Consider the following 13,825-nt stretch of genomic DNA (forward strand, 5'->3'; position numbering starts at 1 on the left):
GTACTTTAATGAATTACTCAAGGAGGATAAGCAACCTTTTATTCATTCATTTCCAAACTAAGTGAAGCTCAGGAAAATGGAAAATGTCCAAACACAGTTATGATCACCATCGTGCTTTAATGATTTGCCACAAGTAACAAACAGCTGCATCACTGTTATATATACTTGCTGGACTTGGGTTTGTTATACTTTACCACCAAAGTCTAAATGTGATGGGGATACAGTGGACAGTGCATGAAACAACATTGCACTTTTTGTTTTATGCAAGCTGCCAGTAGGTAAATTTAGATCAGCAAATAAGTAACAAAATCAAATTGTAAAAGTTTATAACACCACGTTCTTACATTTTACAGTATTTTGTAGTTGAATGCTTAAAGATTTAGCTACAGAATCAAACAAGGGACTGCTGTAACGTTGAAGTCATCTAAGACTCTGCAGCCTGTGCCTTAACTTGCACCAAGTCCCATTCACCCATCACCCCTGTGTTCGCTGACCTATGATGGCTCCAAGTAATGCCTTGATTTTAAAATTTTCATTCTCGTTTTCAAATCCCTCCATGGTCTCACCTTTCCTTGTTGCTGTAATCCCCTTCAGCTCTACAGCTCAGATACATGCGCTCCTCTAATTCTGGTCTCTTAGGAATCCCTGAATTTAATCATTCCTCCATTGGTGGCAGTGCCCTCAGCTGCCAAAGCCCCTAAATGGCCAGAGGAAGCATGTAAAATCTGGCAGATGGCCTTGAATTGCCTATCCATACGCCCCTGAACTGTCTGAAATTTTACGAGGGGCAGGGGAGGTGTCAGGTGGCCTGACCACCCTTTGGCCTATTGAGGTCGATTAATGGCCACTTAAGAGCTTTATCCTGCCACCACTAGTATTTCCCGTGACAGGGGATAGACCATGCCATGTGGGAAACCCGGTAGCTTTAGCTGCTTGGGCTGGTGTTAGGCAAGGCTGAGGAGAACTTACTTTGTGGGCCTTTGGGCCCATCGGAGGCACTCCAGCTCCAACCCTGCCCCTTGCTCTCAACAAGGTCATCCCCTTTAACTCTCCACCGCCATCTTGAACCTGCCTCTCTCAACACTCCCCATGTGGCACCCCTCATCCTTTATTTATCCCCCTCGCCACAACACCTGACGCCAGACTTATCTGTCAGTCCACACACTTAAGCATTGGGGACTGCTTGTAGTCCCAGCAGTGGCTACTGGTGGCACTGCTGGGACCACAGTACTGCCAGCCAACTCAATTGCCAATCCCAAGCCTTTGGCTGAAGAGATGTGGTTTAAAAAGTTTGGAAAGCAGTAAAGAAGTAGAGGGGTTTAGGGAGGAAGTTCCAAAGAGTAGAGCTGAGGTTGATAACTGCACTGGCACTGAAGCTAACAAAATTCGGCAGGGTTTCTGGAGTCAGAAGACATGAGAACATTGAAGGGACATAAAGATAGAAAGGGGCTCATAAGTCAGATGGGATAAAGACATCAAACATGAATCATGGCTATTTAAAAGAACAGATGAAAATTTCTGTCAGTACATGTCCAAGCTTGATATGTGCATTCCTGATGTGCAAGGCTGTTCACCAGCAGTGTGAGTTTGTTAGAGTTAATACAGGAGAAGAGTTTTTGGTATTGACAAGGTAAAAGCAGAAATAAGCAATGGAAGTCAGAGTGGGTTACAGATTTTAAGGCCAGTTTTGGATGGCAAGTCTGGTTCAACCAGAGTGAGCTGCCAGGAAGGAGGAACCTTGCCAAAGGCAAAGATGCAGAGCTTTTGGCCGGGGCAAGAACAGTCTAGAACGTCTCAATGTTGATTTGCAGGAAATACTGGTTCATCTGGAATTTTGCATGACCTCAAGCTTATGGAAGGTGGAATGTGGAAGGCCAGCCAGGAGTGCATTGGAGTAGCCAAGTCTAGAGGTAACAAAATCAGGTTAATATGAGACTGTTTAACATTATAAGTCACTAGATTTTCCCAATTAAAAACTATTGATAAGTGCTTGAAGTAGACAGAAACAGGAAGTTAATATTGTACAGAGCCACTTCAAATACAAGTGATTCTGTTTCTCCTAGCCACGGGATCTGCTCTATTTGCACTTCAGCTTGGGTACCAACCCACCTTGGGCAGCCCACTGCACTTGCAGAGTTCTCAAAACTGCAAATTTGACTTTATGGATGGTGGTTATACTCCTGGAGATCAGCATATGCCAGTGAGCACTCAGAACTTCATCAACTGAAATATGATGGTTGTCAGAGGACCTCACACCGTCAGCAGCAGCCAGTAACACTGCATACCAGGTATGGAGTGTGGAAGAAACATTTTTGAGCAGTCCCAACTCTGGCTGTGTCACCAGAAAAGAAATGCAACACATGAAATCACTGTCATTGAATTTTACGATAGTATTGCCAAGTTCTTTGGTTCAATGAATACCCGATTAAGTGCATATTCTGCTAAGGGACACCACTGACTCAACAAGAAGGGTTCAGGAAGCCTCTTTCCTGGGAACAGTTTATTCTGAAAACTACTGCAGAGTCAGATGGTTGGCTGTGGTGAAGACTGACCTTGTGATGCTTAATATTTTTCTCCAAGTTTTTATTACAACTCACAAAAATATTAGCACCTTGCCTTATTTCAACTCATCCAGTTAAACATTTAGAAGACTGAAACCACCGTCTTTAGCCCTTGCCATAAACAATGCTCACTTCCACCGACTCTGTGCTCCTCTTGGCCACTATCTTAGGTTGAAAGATTATTGCAACCTCAGCATCTTGTTCATTGGAGTTATATCCGGTCCCCATAACTGCTCCACCACAAAGACTGCCTACATTTACCTCCGTAACATTGCCAATGCCTGCCCCTACCTCAACCCACCTGCCACTGAAACCCCAATTTATGTTTTGACACTACCTTCCATGAATACACCAAAGTTCCTCTTAGCTGCCTCCAAACATTCACCCACAAGCAAGTCTAGTTTGCCTGATCCTATCTTGCAGTCTTGCTTGCCTATCACACCCGTCTTCGCTGACCTAGACTGATTCCAGAATCCCCACTATAAGACCATAAGACGTTGGAGCAGAAGTAGGCCATTTGGCCCATCGAGTCTGCTCCACCATTCAGTGAGGTCATGGCTGATCTGATAATCCTCAATTCCACTTTCCTGCCTTTTCCCCATAACCCGCGACTCCCTTACTGATTAAAAATCTGTCTATCTCAGTCTTGAATATACTTAACAACCCAGCCTCTACAGCCCACTGAGGTAAAGAATTCCACAGATTCACTACCCTCAGAAGAAATTCCTCCTCATCTCTGTCTTGAATGGATGACCCTTTACTTTGAGATTCTGCCCTCTGGTCCTGGACTCTCCCAAAAAGGGAAACAATCTCTCAGCATCTACCCTACAAGCACTCTAAGAATCTTATATGTTTCAATAAGGTAACCAATGAGTACGGTCCCAACCTACTCAAACTCTCCTCATAAGAAAATCCCTCCATACAGGGAATCAACCTAGTGAACCTTCTCTGGACCGCATCCAATGCCAGTATATCTTTCTTTAGACAAGGGGACTAAAACTGTTCACAGTATTCTATGTGTGGCACAACTAGTGCCTTGTATATTTTTAGAAAGACTTCCCCATTTTTATATTCCATTCCCTTTGAAATAAAGGCCAGCGCTCCGTTTGCCTTCCCTATAACCTACTGAACTTGTATGCTAGCTTTTTAATGATTCATGCACAAGGACTCCCAAATCCCTGTGTTGCAGCCTTCTGCAGTCTTTCTCCATTTAAATAATATTCAGCTGCTCTATTCTTCCTGCCAAAGCGCACAACCTCACATTTTCCCACATTACATTCTATCTGCCAAGCGTTTGCCCACTCACTTAACCTTTCTATATCCCTCTGTGGACTCTTTGTGTCATCCCTATCACTTGCCTTCCCATTTATTTTTGTGTTATCCGTAAACTTAGCAATAGTACATCCACTTCCCTCATCCAAGTCATTAATATATATTGTTAATAATTGAGGCCCCAGCACTGATCCCTGTGGCACTCCACTAGTTACAGTTTGCCATCCTGAAAGTGCCTCCCTTATCCCTCTATTTTCTATTTGTTAGCCAATCCTCTATCCATGCTAATATACTACCCCCAACGCCATGGGCTCTTATCTTATTAAGTAGCCTTATGTGTGGTGCTTTATCGAACACCTTTTGGAAATCCAAATATATTACATCTACTGGTCCCCCTTTATCTAATCTGCTTGTTACCTCCTGAAAGAATTCTAATAAATTTGTCAAGCATGATTTCCTCTTCATGAGGCCATGCTGACTCTGCTTGATTAGATTATGTATTTTTAAATGCTCTGTTATTACATCCTTTATGATAGACTCCAACATTTACCCAATGATGGATGTTAAGCTAACTGGCCTATAGTTACCTGTTTTTTATCTCCCACTCTTTTTGAATAAGGGTGTTACATTGGCAGTATTCCAACCTTCTGGGACTTTTCCAGAATCTAAGGATTCTTGGCAGATTACTACCAGTGCATCCACTATCTCTATAGCTACTTCTTTTAATTTCCTAGAATGCAACCCATCAGGTCCAGGGGACTTATCATTGGGCCTTTAGACCCATTAGTTTCCCTGGTACTTTTTCCTCTAGAAATAGTGATTGTATTTATTTTCTCCCCTGCCATTTTCTCCTTGATTATTTAGTATATTTGGAATGCTATTAGTGTATTTTATTGTGAAGACTGATGCAAAGTATTTATTCAACTCTTCTGCCATTTCCTGGTTCCCCATTATTATTTCCCTAGCCTCATTTTCTAAGCGACCTGTGTTCACTTTGGCCTCTCTTTTTTATATATTTAAGAAGCTCTTACTATCCATTTTTATGTTACTTGCTAGTTTACCCTCAAAGTTTATTTTCTCCCTCTATTATTTTTTGCTCATCTTTTGTTGGTTTTTAAACCTTTCCCAATCCTCTGGTTTATCACTAATATTTGCCACATAGTATCAAATTGAAAGAAAAAACATACAATCTTTAACTTCTTTAGTTAACCATAGTTGGTTTATCCCCTTCCTAGAATCCTTCTTCTTCACTGGGATATATCTTTGTTGCGAGTCATGAACTATTTTCTTAAATGTCTGCCATTGTTCATCAAATATCTTTTCTGCTAAACTCATTTCCCAGTCCACTCCAGCCAACTCTGCCCTCATTCCTCTGTAATTACCCTTATTTAAGTTTAGCACAGTTGTTTCCGGCCCAAGCTTCTCACTCTCAAACAGAATGTTAAATTTTACCATGTTATGGGCATTGTTTCCTACTATCTCAAAATGTAAAATTCTTGTTCTCGGTTTCAAATCCTCCAGCCCTACACTTCCTCTCAAACTCTCTTCCTCTTGCCTTTTGTGCTTCTCCCCTTTTCTTCACCCCACCATTGACATCTGTTCCTCTAGTTTCACAGGCTCAAATTCTTTGAAATCCGCTTTCTAAACCTGGTCATCTTTCCAGCTGCCTCTCAAGATCTATTTCTTTAACTAAGCTTTTGGTCACACATTCTGAGCTATGGTTCAGTACCCGTTTTCCTCATATCTTTGTGAAACACCTGGGATATTGTTCTATGCTAAAGGTGTTAATTGGGTCCCATTCCAACACAAAGTCTAGTGGAGTTGGTCATCTGCTTCCTATCATCGTCATCCATTTCCTGAGATTGGGGCAATTAGTCTTAAGGGCTAGAACCAGGGACAAAGTAACACCAGAGCAATGAAAAGATCAAGAGAAGGTAAGAATCCAGAGGGAGGGGTCCAGGTGGAGGGAGAATATTGGAGGTGGGTGAAAGGATCCGTTGAACAGGGAGAGGACTCCTGCCCAAAGAAGTGAGCCCGGAGACGAAGACGGCAGAAGAGTTCAGCATTGTGCCGAGCCCAAAATTCATTGAGGTGAGGGTGTAAGGGTATGAAACTAAGTCCTTTGCTGAGCACTAAACATTCAGCATCGGAGAGGGGAAGGTCAGGGGGTATAGTAAATCAGTTCTGTTTAAGGGTCATGAGGACTCGAAGCGTCAACTCTTTTCTTCTCTGCCGATGCTGCCAGACCTGCTGAATTTTTCCAGATAATTCTGTTTTTGTTTTGGATTTCCAGCATTCGCAGTTTTTTGTTTTTAACAAAGTAACACCAAGTGTGCTCACCACAATGAGGCACTGGTTGATGGGAAATTACCATGCCATTTTGCCAGCTTAGTGTAACAAATTTTCCCTCCCTAGTGTAACAAATCCACCCCCCCCCAACAAAGTTATAGCTTTTAAAATTTGCACTTGTCTAATAGATCAAAATACAGATGTCCCTAGGATGCAAATAATAGGAAGTACATAGTATGATGTCATCCCATTATATTGCACCTGCCTATTTTTAGTAGCATTAAATATCCAATAATTACTTCTCTTGGAAAAATTACAGAAATGTTAATGGGGGTTGGGGAGCTACCTTTTTCTTCTCCCAGCCCCATATGCAGATTAGAGGAAAGCGCATATTCTGCTCAATCTTGTAAGATGCTACCTAGATAATACCAGTACTTAAAATAAAAAGCAGATGAAAAACAAAAACATATTGTATTTTAAAAAATTTCCTAGTTAAGGAAATATAATTTCTTTCCCTACATGAGGTATTTAATTTTCAGCCAAATTACTATCTCTATAATATGTTGGAGTGCTGTATTTTTGCAATTTCAATTATCTATTAATCCACAGAAATTTAAAGTATGTCGCTGTCCTTATTTGGAAAATTTTACCACGGGAATTAAAATCTGGCAAGAAATTGGTTAGGAGTATTAAAGTCTGATGAGTAAATCCAATTACACACAACAGAAAAATATCTAAATTGTGTAGGCGAGTCTATCAATTCTATTTTTAAACTTTTGCATATAAGAGCATTGGCAAGATTTTCTGAGCTTGGCTGAACAAATGATACCCCTGGCACTATGCTGGGGAATATTACTGAAGTATTCATAGTCACACTGGCTTTTATCATTAAATCTGAGTCAATGATTAGAAGCATGGAGCATTGCATGGAGCAATTCAACAAAATGTAGGCTTCTGGAAGTAGCCTTTCAGTTACTATGGTAACTGACACTGAAGGGAAAGAATACCTTAGCCTGGCTTGCTTTCATGGAGACAATTTAACTCAAGTGCCTCAGGAGTCACCACAAATATATTGGATGAATGCCAGGTCTGGTACGTTTGAGAATATGGTTTCTCCACATGCATTTATCTCAGTGTGACAAAGCTCCAGAGGGATCTGACAAAGGCCACATGTCCTCAGCCATGTTAAGTACACACTCATCTGAGATTTGTGTCAACTCCACACAATTGAGAGTGGGAGTGGGGGAATAATGTACCCCCCAAATCAAAATGAAATACTTATGATGCTATCGGAATTGGAAATAGAAAATACATATTCCTCTCCATTTCTAGAGACATATTTGGGGAATGGGGGAAACGAGGGGAAAATAGAAACATATAATAGTTTCAATAAATGCATAGGTTTGAAATAATTACATTGAACCATTTGTTCTGTTACTACTCACAGATCAATATAAATTATACTTGTCAATTCAGTTAGAATATAGGTGCATACATTGGGATTACTTGATCAATGGTAATATACGTGGTGCAAAATGATGAATTTTTGAAGGCGGCTTATTTCACAAACAAAAAACAGTAAATGTTGGAAATACTCACGTGTGGAGTGAAAAACTGAGTTAACATTTCAGTCAGACAGCCTTTGTCAGAAGCCAGACCTGAAACGTTGGCCAGAATTTTCCAGTCAGCGATTTGGGGGCGGGGCCTGCTCGCCGACGGGAAAATGACGCAGAATGACGTCGGGAGGAACCCCCGACGTCATCCCAGACCCTTTAAATTTTTAGGAAGGTGGGCGGACAGCGAAATCAGCTGTCTGCCCACTGACCTGTCAATGGCTAATCAAGGCCATTGACAGGCTAATTAAGATCATTAAAGACCTGCCCGTCCAACCTTAAGGCTGGTGGGCAAGCCAGGAGCCCCAGTGGGCTCCTGATAATATATGAAACCTCATCCACTGGCGGGATGAAGTTTCATGTCCGTTTTTAAAAGTTTAATAAAGTTCATGTCGTTTTTATTAACATGTCCCATCTCATGTGACATTGTCATATGAGGAGGACAAGTTAATAATATTTTTATTTTTCTGTTTTTTAACTTTTGTGCATGGTCATTAATCTCCCTGAGACAGCACTTAGTCTCAGGGAGCATTGCGCTCTTTCGCGCACATGCGCGAAAGAGTGCACTTTGACATCTGGGGATTCCCTCCCCCACCCCCCCCGCACAGGAAGCGCATAGCGCTTCCTGTCGGGCAGGCCGCTGGGTGGGCCTTAATTGGCTGTCTGCCCACTGCCGAGCTGGTGGGGCCCGCACGCCCACCAAGGGCAAAATCCTGCCCATTATTTCTGTTTTTCTCCCTCTACTGATGCTGCCGACCTGCTGAGTATTAGAGAGTATGAGACCTGGTGCATACTTTGTTCTTGTATTATTGTTTATTTCACAATATTGACTTAAAAAGATGTAGCTGTTTTAAAGTTTGCGACAAAGATATTCAATGTAATTTCCACACAGTTAATACGCATAAAGCTGTGACTTGGAATTTCCTATTTTCCAAAATAATCACAGCTGTACTGATCCTGAGAACACAGTGTTAGTACAATATCAAATATATTGCATCATACACTTCACACAAAACGTGCAATTGGATAACAACACTGAGAAACTTTTTATTAGAAAGCTGCTTGGATCATAACGATACAAAAAGATGACCAAACAGCGATAGAAAATGCTCCATTCTCTGCATCATTAATTCTTTTGTTGGATGAATTTACCAAACTGATTAAAATATGATGACAGGAGTTATTTCTGCTGGTCCCCTTCCCCCCACAGATTCCAACACAATTTGTGTGAAATTGGCGAAACCAGCACAAAAGATTGTTTTGAAATGAAGGAAAGTTACACCCAAAGCCACTTACGCTCGTGTTTTCTGCGATCCTTTATGCTGGTTCAAGATTTAATTCATCCGAATCAGACCCCAATCCACATAGCTAGCCATGCCACCCAGATCCAAATTGCAAGATTTTGCTGATTGTGCTGGCTTGGGAAGACTCCTCAAATTGTGCTCATTTTTTCCGTGCACAGACTCCATTAGGCACGTTTTAGAAGTTTTTTTGTCATAGAAAGATATAATTTACTAAAGCTCTCACTCGTGTACAGAAACTATGAAATGATTTAGCATATAGTTTTTATACGTCATTTTCTGAGATTTTAAATCTTGTTACCAATGATGGTTTACTGTACACTTGTTAAAAATGCTCATTTTTGGAAACCCAATTTTAGTGTTACTAATAAAACTGCAACATCAAGGAATACCTTTTAATGGAAAAAACAATCATATTCCAGTATGCTGACTGACTGCACTGATTCATGAAGGGATTTAAGTTTATGATCAAGTTTTTGTAAAGGTCAATTGCACAAACTGTAATCTAACCAGTGCAATTTCAATTTCATTTTAGACACAAATTTCTGATTGTGCCCAAAGCTAAACTCTTATATTCATGAACTGAAATGGATACTCGTAACAATATCAAGAAATCCAGGTCAGTATGATGCAACATTAAATGCTTTTCATTTATATTAGTTTTAATTTAATGAAAGTCTTTACTTGGAAGTGCCTTAAATGAGCGACCCCTTATTTTTAAACTGCGACCCCTAGTTCCAGATTCTGCTGCAAGAGGAAACAACCTCTCCACGTCCACTCCGTCAAGAACCCTCAGGATCTTAAAGGTTTTGATCAAGTCGCCTCTCGCCTCTTACTCTCCTAAACTCCAGCGGATACAAGCCCAGCCTATCCAGCCTTTCCTCAGAAGACATCCCGCCCATTCCTGGTATTAGTTTAGTAAACCTTCTCTGAACTGCTTCTAATGCATTTATATCCTTCCTTAAATAAGGAGACCAATACTGTACACAGTACTTCAGATGTGGTCTCACCAGTGCCCAGTACCACTGAAGCATAACCTCCCTACTTTTACATTCAATCCTCCTCATAATAAAACAATAACATTCTATTAGCTTTCCTAATTTCTAGATATTTGAAACTTTAATTCCCAAGTATTCTTTACCTCCTATAATCTGTGAGCTTTTAAAACTCAAGCTTCATGTCCTCTAATCAATGCTCCTTGATTTACCACATCATCGCTAATCCTTTCAAAACAATGAATGGATCTCTGGCGATGTTGCTTAATATACTGGCGAATATACTGCTTTATATAGATAGAAACAATATATCGAATGGAAATTGGGCGGGTAATTAATTAAAATCCATCCATTTCTTCTAAGAAATAGTTATTTTTGGTATTAGACACTCCAAAAAGAACAACTTTTTACAGTTATATAGCTCCTCAATGGATTTTACCCCCAAAATTTCCACTCAACATATTGTTTCTATCTATACAATGAGCAAGAGCAATTTCCCAGGGTGAACATTGTTCAATGATATTTTGTACATTGGTACTCAAATGCTAAAAAGAGCTCTGTTAACTTGGATCATCAGTGTAAATATTTTATTCTAACTGCTGATAGCAACTATGACCTCAGCTAACAAAGAGTCTCAAAATACAGCAACAAATCTTATGGGTCTCTTAATGCACAAAATAGACTCCAGGAACCCTGGACAACCATTTTACCTGAGTAGGTTGATGACTCAGGGCTGTTCCGGAACACATCCCAATAAATAGAAAGGACAATAACTAGCAATTTATAGTGTTCTGAATCTAGAGAATATTTCAAGGCACAGGGCTGATTTTTTCCATGCGCATCAGCAACCTAATGAGGGATCACTTCCAAGTTGTAAACACACAAAAGATAGCTGCATGCCCTTCAGCTGAATTCTTTTTCTAATGGGAGGTAACCAGAGAGAACACTGCTGAGGCCCAAGAAGCAGGGAAACAATGGAAGCATCATCAATAACAGGGGAGCAACTGAGACTTCATTAGGCCCATGATGATTGGAGGCATCAGTCTCCAGGAATTCCACATTAAATAACAAGGATGACAGGGAAAAACAGCAGCCTTGCCATTTCTGCAGGCTACCTTTACAGCTCCTTCAGAAGAAGCACAGTTCTGACCTCCAGCTGGACAGCCGCCTCCTCTCATTAGCTGGAGTGCGGACACAGTGGAGCGCCCTGGCAAAATTACTACGCTGCAACATTAAGTAGCTCCTTAATTAGCTTGATTGCATTCCCACTGCAACACAAAAACAGAATTACCTGGAAAAACTCAGCAGGTCTGGCAGCATCGGCGGAGAAGAAAAGAGTTGACGTTTCGAGTCCTCTGTTGAAGGGTCATGAGGACTCGAAACGTCAACTCTTTTCTTCGCCGCCGATGCTGCCAGACCTGCTGAGTTTTTCCAGGTAATTCTGTTTTTGTTTTGGATTTCCAGCATCTGCAGTTTTTTGTTTTTATCTTTTTTGCATTCCCACTGCTGTTGGATGGGTTGCAGTCATTGCTGCATGCATGCCTCTGGGAATAGTGCGAGGAAGTGGAACAGGTTGGGGAGCCAGTCCAATACTTCTTAGTACAATTTTCCCAGACCTCCATCTCCAAATCCACCTCCCTGGAGCTGTGAAAATACTGCCCACAATGTCCAAAAGCTAAGTAAAAATGAGTGAGTGTTCAGAATGTTTTCAAAAGGAGATGGAAAAGGAACGATTCAGATGTGGTGGTGGGACAACTGAATGGTGAGGAGACTGTAATCTCTGCCACCAAAAATGGGGTGAAGGGACGTGGGAGGGGAGATGCAGAAAATGGCAGGTTCAGTGGGACAAACATTTGTGATAGAGTAATGCTGAAAAAAAAGACATGTCTAAGCTTTTGCTGTCAAGCCAAAAAGACGTTCTGCCTATCACACAAGTGAGTAATGCAGTATATGGATTTCAGTGCCAATGTGATGCTAAGTATGTAGGCCATACGTCCCAAAGACTGGCGGATTGTATCAAGAGGCATGTTCCAGCCGCTGTTTGCAACCAGCCCATGCTTGCAAAACTCAAAACACAGAGTCCAATATTAGATGTAGTTCTGCGATTGAACAACACTTGCTAAATAATCCTCGGTGCGCTAAGAATTACGCTAACAATCAAGTTAAGATTGTCAGTTGGGCTCACAGTGTGGTGTATTTGTGTATACTGGAAGCTACATATATTAATACATAGGGCCCTGTTCTTTGCAGACAGAACGAACATGTACATACATTGCACCTGTTTCAGCTAAACAAAATAAGTGACAGCCATTTGCTGGCTCATTCTTCAAGGCAATGCCTTAACCAATCAGGGTCAAGCTGCCTGGTTTAAATTTCAAACAATGCTTGGCCGTTAAGTATCAGTCACTATCAGTGGTGCGTTCTCCATGGCAACGCCATTTGCCAACCAATCAGCACTCTCTTCACATACAGTATAAATTGTCGTCTTCTCCTTATACTGATATTCTTACAAGTGTCCTGATGAATGCAAGACAAAAACCTTAGATATCTCTTTTTTCAGCAATAATCAAGTTCTGTACTGTCTAATGACTATTTATGATAAAAGGGAAAGGTTAAGAAGAGTAAGGATATGGAATGATTTGAAGATGAAATGATCATTTTAACTTAATGCTTTGGATGAATGGAGACCTGTGTAGATTGGCAAGGATGAAGTGATTGGGGAGCAGGATTGAGTATAGGACAGAATAGAATTAGCTGAATTTTGAATGAATTGGAATTCATGCAAGGTGGAACATGGAAAGCCAATACAGTAAACACTGGGAATAACAAGGCCATAGGTAATAAAAACATGACTAAATTTTCAGTCATAGAAGTACGGAGGCATTTTAGTAACTCCCCATTTATTTAAAAGATGCTGAAATCACTCATGATACTGGAATTTAAATATATAAGTAGCATAAAAAGTTACACAGTCTGTCTTAAGGAAATTGGATGGGCATTTGAGGGAAATAAATTCGTAGGGCTACAAGGATGGAGTGAGGGAATGGGACTGACTGGATTGCTTTACAGAGAACCACCAAGCAGGGCTGTAGTAATGCTGGAGCACCAGTCCGGCACCTCTTATTTAAAGGTTTTGATATTCACCACTATTACAGCCAAGGGGCGAGGCCGCTGATTCTCAACTTCGGAAGCTGCACCTGACCCCCATTCATGTTGTGTCCAAAGTCCTTCCTATGGGTTGCCACCCAATATGCAGACTTTCTCATGGTCTACATTGAGGAAGTCCACCCTTCTGACGGCTGGGTCAGCACCATGATGCCCCCATGATATGCTAAGTCGACGCTCTCTGGAAGGCTGACTGAGAGCAGCTAGTCTGATAAAGAAAGAGAATCCTGGCTGCCTTGTGGTTGCTGACATCATGGACCACACTTCCAAGGCTGCTTATGGTGCTTACTTTGAAAGGCTGTATGTCCTGTGGAATCTAAAAATGGTGTATCAAGGAGGGAGGGGACCAGACCACAAGATCTCAGAACTCAGACTGTAGCTCGAGCAGTATAAAAATCAAATCCACAATTCCAGCACTGTCCTGACTAAAGTATGAATGAACTAAATGCATTGAACATGAAAAAGGTAGATATATTTTGAACATGACTCTTCCTCTATTCTGTTTACCACAATGTTTATTACTGAACGAACTCATGAAAGATGCAGTAACTTTGTAATTTATGTTTAATGTGACCGTATTCTCTTAATTTATACTTGTTAATACACTTTGAAATACTATATATTTTGCG

The 13,825-nt window shown here is 41.0% G+C and overlaps 1 protein-coding gene across 1 annotated transcript in view; it reads right to left on the reverse strand.

Annotated features, from left to right (window-relative positions):
- rnf217 (ring finger protein 217) overlaps positions 1-13,825 on the reverse strand; it is a 130,023-nt gene that overhangs the window by 44,081 nt on the left and 72,117 nt on the right. The window lies entirely within an intron of this gene.

The sequence above is a fragment of the Carcharodon carcharias genome, chromosome 5 (genome assembly GCF_017639515.1).
Source record: "Carcharodon carcharias isolate sCarCar2 chromosome 5, sCarCar2.pri, whole genome shotgun sequence".
In the NCBI taxonomy this organism is placed as follows: domain Eukaryota; kingdom Metazoa; phylum Chordata; class Chondrichthyes; order Lamniformes; family Lamnidae; genus Carcharodon; species Carcharodon carcharias.